Below are 7774 nucleotides of genomic sequence, written 5' to 3' on the forward strand. Positions count from 1 at the left end.
ACAGAATCTGAGCTGTCAGCACAGAGCCTGACCGCGACCGAGACCTGAGAACCTCGAGATCATGACCTGAGCCGAAGTCGAACACTTGACCAACTGAGCCACCCAGGCGCCCCTCCCCTTTTAATATGTATGTATGCATCCTCAAATGGCATATAGTGTTAGCAATACAAGTGAACTCCTACTACGTGATTAAAATAAATGAATTAAAATAACATGATAGTGTGCCACTGGAAGGAAGACAGAGATAGAATTGAAAGATGAGAAAAAAATCCAAGTATGCAGAAAAATTAGATGATACCTATTTCATATCCTGTATCAAAAAAATTCCAAATGGAATAAAGATCTAGTGTAGAAACTGGAGCAATAAAAGTATTAGCAGAAAATAGAGGAAGATTGTTTTATGTTACCTAGTGGTAGAAAGGCCTTTTTAAACATAACACCAAAAGCTAAAGCCATGAAGGAAAAGATTTGTTTATAAAGAAATCAAAAGTTGGGGAACCTGGGAGGCTCGGTCAGTTGAGCAGCCGACTTCAGCTCTTGCAGTTCGTGAATTCGAGCCCCGTGTTGGGCTTTGGGCTGACAGCTCGGAGCCTGGAGCCTCCTTCGGATTCTGTGTCTCCCTCTCTCTCTGCCCCTTCCCTTCTCACACTCTTGTCTATCTCTCAAAAATAAATAAATGTTAAAACAAAAAAAGAAAAGCTTCCATAAATCAACACAGTAACCAAAACTAAAAAGAAAATGCCAAATGGGAATTTATATAACATATGACTAGCAAAGCATCACGTCTTTAGTTCTTACAAGTTAGTAAGAAAATAAAACACGACTGGGGTGCCTGGGTGGCTCAGTCTGTTGAGCATCTGACTTGGTTTTGGCTCAGGTCATTATCTCACCAGTTCATGAGTTCAAGCCCTGCTCCTGGCTCTGCACTGACAGCATGAAGCCTGCTTTGGATACTCCCTCTCCTCTCCCATTCTCTCTGCCTCTTCCCTTGCTTATGCTTTCTCTCACTTTCTCTCTCTCTCTCTCTGAAAATAAACTTTTAAAAAGTTAACAAAAAAAGTTTTAAAAATGTTAATGATGTACTTATAAGTAGATTTAATAACAAAGGGAAATGTTTTTATTTAAAAATTTTTATTAATGTTTATTTTCGAGAGACAGAGCAGGAAGTGGGATGGGGGGAGGTGTAGAGAGAGAGGGAGACACAGAATCTGAAGCAGGCTCCAGGCTCTGAGCTGTCAGCACAGAACCCCACATGGGGCTTGAACTCACAAGTCGTGAGATCATGACCTGAGCTGAAGTCAGACGATTAACAGACTGAGCCACCCATGTGCCCCAAGTTTTTTTAAAAAATAAAGATAGTTGTTTACAGTATGAATACTAGTCATGTAAAAATAATGTATTTTTAAAAAACAAAGTAGATACCTTTGAAGAGTATAATTTTTCTTCCTACTTTTCTGCATAGTTCAAATGTTCTACAATGAAATTACATTCTTTTTATAAATAAAAAATTTTTAAAGAAAAATGCTGGCAAAATTATTAGGATTCCTTAACAAATTGAATGGTCTCTGGTCAGTTGTCAAAATACATATGGAAGACTGGTGGTTCTCAAATTGTAGTGATTCTAGGAGACACCCAGAGACTCTGACAATCCCAAACAGCATGATGTGAATATGAATATCTCCACTCAGCATCTTCCAGTAAGGACCTATTTCTAATATCTCTAAATACTGTAATACTGCTCCTTATTTTATCTCTGAATTTCAACCCTATCGACAATAAACCTTTGCTTTCTCAGCTGCCAGTTATTCAGAAAAATCCTTCCTTTCGGGAAATGGGCCAGCCCTGGGAAACAGCATGCAACCCAGTTCCTTTAAGTCACAGAGGAGATTCCAACGCACCCGCCTGAGTTCCCTCTGCTGCTTACTGGCCACGCCCTGCCCCTGCCCCCCAGACTCCAAGTTCCTCCTGTAGCTCGGGGTTTTCTCCAACCCCTTCAGTTTTTCAATGGTAATTCTTCACTTAATGGTAAGTGTTTTATTCGGGCTCCATCTGTGTTCATTTTAGGAAGGGGTCATCATCAGGGGTGGGGGGAGAATCCAGGCTACCACATTCAGCTGTGTTTTGGGAGCTTAGACTTGATCCTAGAGTCCAAAGGCCCCCAAACTTACAACCGGCAATTTGATGAAAGCCCAAAAGCGGCTCAACACTACTAGTGGGATTTCAATGCAACTTTTATGGAATTAGCAAGTATGAGTAAGTTTTGAATACATGTGAAGGTAATTTCATCATCTAGTATTCCCTCATGGATTTTGGATGAATCTTTGAGGAAGGCAGCCGACATACCATAGATCATATAAAATAATATATAGAAATAACTGAAAGAAACCAGCCAGAAAATTTTAGAATCCTTGTCCTAATTGTCTTGTATTTTCTGAGTAAATTATGCTATATGTGTGTGTGTGTTCCTGATAGCTAACATTTATTAAGCTATGTGTTCCATGCATTACACTAATAACGTTACGTGTATTATCTTATTTACATACCAATTATTTGAATTGAGTGCTGTGTGAGCCCATTTTATGGAGGAGGAAACTGAGGCTTAGACTAAAAAAACTTACCCAAACATATGCTGCTACCAAAGGTTGGAGCCAGGGTTTGAACTAAGGTTGTCTGATGCAACATTCTTGCTCTCTTAACAATTCTACTATAATGCTTCTCTGGCTAGCTATCATCGATCATTCATCTATGAATATAATTCTCAAAATGTATATCAGAATTATGAGTTTTTCTTTATTTTTAATCTCCTTAGAACTTTGCTATCATAGTTTTTAATGTTTATTTATTTTGAGAGACAGAGAGAGGAAGAGAACTGTGTGCCTGCCCACACACTCATGCCCTCAAGCAGGGGCAGGGGACAGGCAGAGACAGAGACAGAGAGAAAGAGAGAGAGAATCCCAAACAGGCTATGCACCATCAGCACAGACACCCAGTGTGAGGCTCAAACTCACGAATCGTGAGATCATGACCTGAGCCGAGATCAAGAACCGACTAAGCCACCCAGGCATCAAATTTTTATAGAAGAACCAAGTTAAAATATGTGTATCGTACTTATGGGTACACTTTTGAGTACACAAATGCAAACCAAAGTTAGCACTTTGCCCAAATGTGTAAACTTACATCAATGAACACTTAAAAATTAAGGAATGATATTTATCAGAGATGAGAAAAAATGTTGTTTTGCATTTTCAATGTACTAGTACATTTCAAATGGGATTATAAGAATGGAAATGGTATCAGCCAGGAAACAGAAATGATTCTATTTTAAGCACATGGTATTTGGTACAGGGAGTTAGATGCTTACAAAATTGAAGGTTGGACAAACAAGTTCTGGGTGGGGCCTCTAGGAATAACTCTCAGAATGACACTGCTAACCTGAGTGTCCTTCCAAGAGACCTGCTCCTGTGTCACAGTAAGAAGAGTGAGCAATCAGGAGGCTGCCATTGAACCAGCTGATTTTGAGAAAGCATTGCTCTTGGGGTGCCTGGGTGGCTCAGTTGGTCATCATCTCACAGTTCATGGGTTCCATCCCCGCGTCGGGCTCTGTGCTGACAGTTCAGAGCCTAGAGCCTGTTTCCGATTCTGTGTGTCCCTGTGTGTCTCCCTGTGTGACTCTCTGCCCCTCCCCTGCTCATGATCTCTCTCTCTCTCAAAAATAAATAAATGTTAGAAAGAAAGAAAGAGAGAGAGAGAGAGAGAAGAAGGAAGAAAGAAAGTATTGCTCTCACTTTGTTCCAGGGATGAGAGAGTGGCCCAAACTGCCTCCTGACACCCGTGACGCTGAGGATAGCGCATGAGACCATGGCTGTCGCAAAATGCAGGAAGATGCCCTCCGCCACACTTCTGCCTCTGAGATCCAAAACTAGCACAACGGAATTGATGTCACTCACTTGGACCTAGAAGGAGGGCTGCAAGGGACGCTGAGAATTACAGGGCTTAGCTTCCAGGCTGTGCTGTACAGGAGGGCACCCAGGAGGTATTTGGGGATTGAGCGCAGAGCACATTATCAAATAACGTACAGGGGCTCCTGTAGCAGTGAGGCAGCCGGGCTGTTCCGCTGGCAAGCCCCCACCTCAGTAACTGAACAGCAGCCTCCAGGCTTTCATGGAATGTTGTCTAACAGGCCCCATTGGGTTTGCTGCAGAAACAGGAACCAAGAGAGAAGAAATTTGGCTTGTGGATTTTTTAAAAAATGTCTCAATTATCCCTTGCTAAAAGCTCGTTTGTCTCCGGGGGTTATATACTAAATTGATATGTTTTAGCTGCCTTGATTAAACATGTTTTAAGGTCCCCACCCCAAAAAATGCCAAGAATTAGCAATGTTCTGGTCTGTGGGTCAAAAGAGACTAGAAAATAATTAAGTACAAAAACATGGGGTAAATGCTTATGCTATAATATTAATTTTAAAGGCATGCAAAACTACATAGAGTATGATCACAGTATATCATAAAACAATAACATCTTACCAGTAATCAAAGAATAATGAGATACACTTATCCATCAGATAGGCAAAAATTGAAGTGACAGAAAAGAACTAGTGATAGTGATTGGGGGAGGAAATAGGTAGTCTTACGCACTTAAATCTGAGCATAAACTGGTTCAGCAGTAGCTTTATAAAAGCAGGAAATGTGCACATCCTTTAAGACCCTAAAACTACATTTAGTTATGGGAGAAAAATGTTCCCCCGTGTACAAAGATGCAAGTACTAAGAATGTTTATGGCCACGATGTTTATTCTAGCAAAATTCTGAAAGCAATTACCTGGCCATTAAATACAGGGAATAAATAAATCATAGTATATTCATATTATGATGTATTAGGTTGTTTTTAATACGGACAAGATAGACAGCTATGTACTGTATTTTCTGTTATGGAAAATAATATAATAGTGTACTATTAAATTTAAAATTGAGAGTGCAGTGCCTGGGTGGTTCAGTCAGTTAAGTAGACTCTTATTTTGGCTCAGGTCATGGTCTCATGTTTGTGAGATAGAGCCCTGTGTTGGGCTCTGCGCTGACAGTGTGGAGTCTGCTTGGGATTCTCTCCCTTGCTCTCTGCCACTCCCCTGCTTGCATTCTCTAAATAAATAATAAACTTTAAAAATTAAAAAAAAATTAAAATCAACTGCATAAAATAATATTAAACCAAGATTTTATCATTTAAATCCATTTGACCTTATTAAGAATAAAATGCACCAGGTGATTCCTTAATAAGGGAAAATAAATTTTAATTCTCACATTTTATTTATTCTTGTATAATATAAAAACAGACTATGAATAAAAATGTGACCACTTCCTGCAATAATTAATTCATCCATGAGATTTTTTGCTGTTTGCTTTAATCTAAACACAGCTCATGAGCTCTCACTGGGGTTCCAACTGCTCATTATGGTTTTTTAAATTTGATCCTGTGATCAAATATGTTGAGGAAAGTTGGGTGTAGTGTAATTACAAGCCAGTTGAGGAGAGTGGCTCTCAAAGGAAAGCACAGACTGTAGTGTCAGATCCCGGAAAGGTCTGAAAAAAATGAATGGTGGATGTTAGCGACTTTTGTATTTATAAACATTTACGGAAGAATTTTAAAGCACATAAAACCAAAATTACACTATTTCCAAAGATGGAAATGTCAGCAATATTACTCCTCTTCTGTAGAAAAGATTCCTTCAAAATAACTGTGTAAGATAAAGTTCTGACTTCATTTTTGGTTTTTGTCACCAAATAAATTTAGAAGATTAAGTTTCCCTTTCTCAATGCCAAGGTACTATGACAAGGGTATCAATAAGTACACTATATTGATTTTTTAAAGCTGTGCAGCCATAAAAAGCATATATATCATGTACACACTCAAGAATTAAAATCATGTCAATAAATGCACGTTTTGTGTCAAAAGAAAATTGTAACATGGAAGAGTAAGGAGTTTGAAGATAAGGAATCTGGGTTTTGAATGGGGCCCCAATACTTCTTAATAGTGAGACTTTTCAATAAGTTTTTATCTGACATGCTGTGAAGAGTAAATGAGTTTACATAATGTAAATTTTCAAAACATAATTACATGAATTCATAGTGTTGAATAATATGTCAGTGCTGTGACAGCTCCGGGAAAAGGTCTGAGGCATTAATAATAGGGGCTTTCACTTACGGAATATTTACTATACTAAGGACAGTTTGTAAGGTTTCTAATTCCTCACACCTGCTTGATGTGGTAAATAAATACTAGGTCAGGTGGAACCATGGAACCATTTTTGTAGGTCAAAAGTGGTCAGTAATCAGCAGTTTCATAGGGTTTAAACTATCATCTGCCCGGACTGGAGAAAGTGAAACAGAGAGACTAAAATAGCCAGTACCTGGTAAAGTCAGGTTTGCAAGTCATACAGGTTTTCGTCTGTAACCAATATGCTATGTAAATTCCTAGAAAGAAAGCAGGTCTGATAGTTTAGGAGGTATAACCTCTAAGTTTTAATCAAGAACTATTTGCATGATATTAGAGAATATACAATAAGTCATGAAATGATGCCACAGCAAATTAACATAAGAATAAAATGTCTACAGGGGCACCTGGGTGGCTCAAGGCATGATCTCACAGTTCGTGAGTTCGAGCCCTGTGTCTGGCTCTGTGCTGACACCTGGGAGCCCGGAGCCTGCTTCGGATTCTGTGTCTCCTTTTCTCTCTATCCCTACCCTGCTTGTGCTCTGTCTCTCAAAATATAAATAATAAAATTGCAGGGGGGAGGGTGCCTGCGTGGCTCAGTTAGTTAAGCATCCGACTTCAGCTCAGGTCATGATCTCACAGTTAATGGGTTCAGACCCCGCATTGGGCTCTGTGCTGACAGCTCAGAGCTTGAAGTCTGCTTTGCATTGTGTCTCCTTTGCTCTCTTTCCTTCTCCCACTCATGTTGTCTCTATCTCAAAAATAAATAAACATTAAAATTTAAAAAAAATTTTTTTAGAATCAAATGTTTACATTAATTAAAATACTCCAGGCTTGCTCCTGCTTCTGGCACAACCCTTCTTTTCAATGAATTCTTACTTTCATTCAGCCAAAAAGTATTTACTCAAAATCAGGCTCAATCTCGACCTTCCTGCTCTGGGTTTCTTTCCACCTCCCCCTGAATTTTTACCAACTGGAATTTCTCTCTTATAGTAGAATTTTGTCTTTTAATATATCTAATTGCTCTTAACGAAGGGAAAAGTTTTTTGAGGAAAGCTCAATAAATGCTCACTTTGAGGTTCATACCAAGTCTGCTACATATGAAATTTAAAAGGTGTAAAAGAATCACAACCATGTCTCAGGGAATGGCTGATAAAATCTTCCTGATCTCACCGGTTGAAGTGTTCTCTTTAATCTGAACTTATCTGGAAACCGTCCTACGCTACCCTTTTATATGATTAGGTCTTGTCTTTGGAACTAGAATTTTAGCGTCTCAAAGGCAAAAATTAAATTTTACGCTTCGACTTCACACACTGTCCAGCAAATAGGGTAAATCAAGGGACCTTAATGAACATGAAAAAACACCCACAGTTTGGGGAGAAAGGCCTTAATAAAGAAAATGAACAAAGAAGGTAGGAGAGCAAGAAAGGAGGACTTTGCCTTAACACTTGCTTTGGGGAACTAAAACCAACTAGTGTTTCAAAGCCTTGGTAGATGCTTTTGCTGTGTGGCAGCAAATCACCAGCGCGACCGCCCATCTGCTGGGAGGCGAAACCTCGAGCGCTGCCGGC

At 39.3% G+C, this 7774-nt stretch overlaps 1 protein-coding gene and 1 long non-coding RNA gene across 2 annotated transcripts in view; one reads left to right on the forward strand and one right to left on the reverse strand.

Moving 5' to 3' along the window:
• Window positions 1-7774, forward strand: part of GCLM (glutamate-cysteine ligase modifier subunit) — a 47504-nt gene that overhangs the window by 18157 nt on the left and 21573 nt on the right. The gene's annotated exons all lie outside the window — the stretch shown is intronic.
• LOC115300008 lies at window positions 5267-6656 on the reverse strand. Its single transcript, XR_003912458.1, has 2 exons — window positions 6400-6656; window positions 5267-5572 (listed from the first exon to the last, which is right to left on the reverse strand). It is a non-coding gene; the product is annotated as an uncharacterized LOC115300008 (long non-coding RNA).

Source organism: Suricata suricatta, chromosome 8 (genome assembly GCF_006229205.1).
Source record: "Suricata suricatta isolate VVHF042 chromosome 8, meerkat_22Aug2017_6uvM2_HiC, whole genome shotgun sequence".
Taxonomy (NCBI): Eukaryota; Metazoa; Chordata; class Mammalia; order Carnivora; family Herpestidae; genus Suricata; species Suricata suricatta.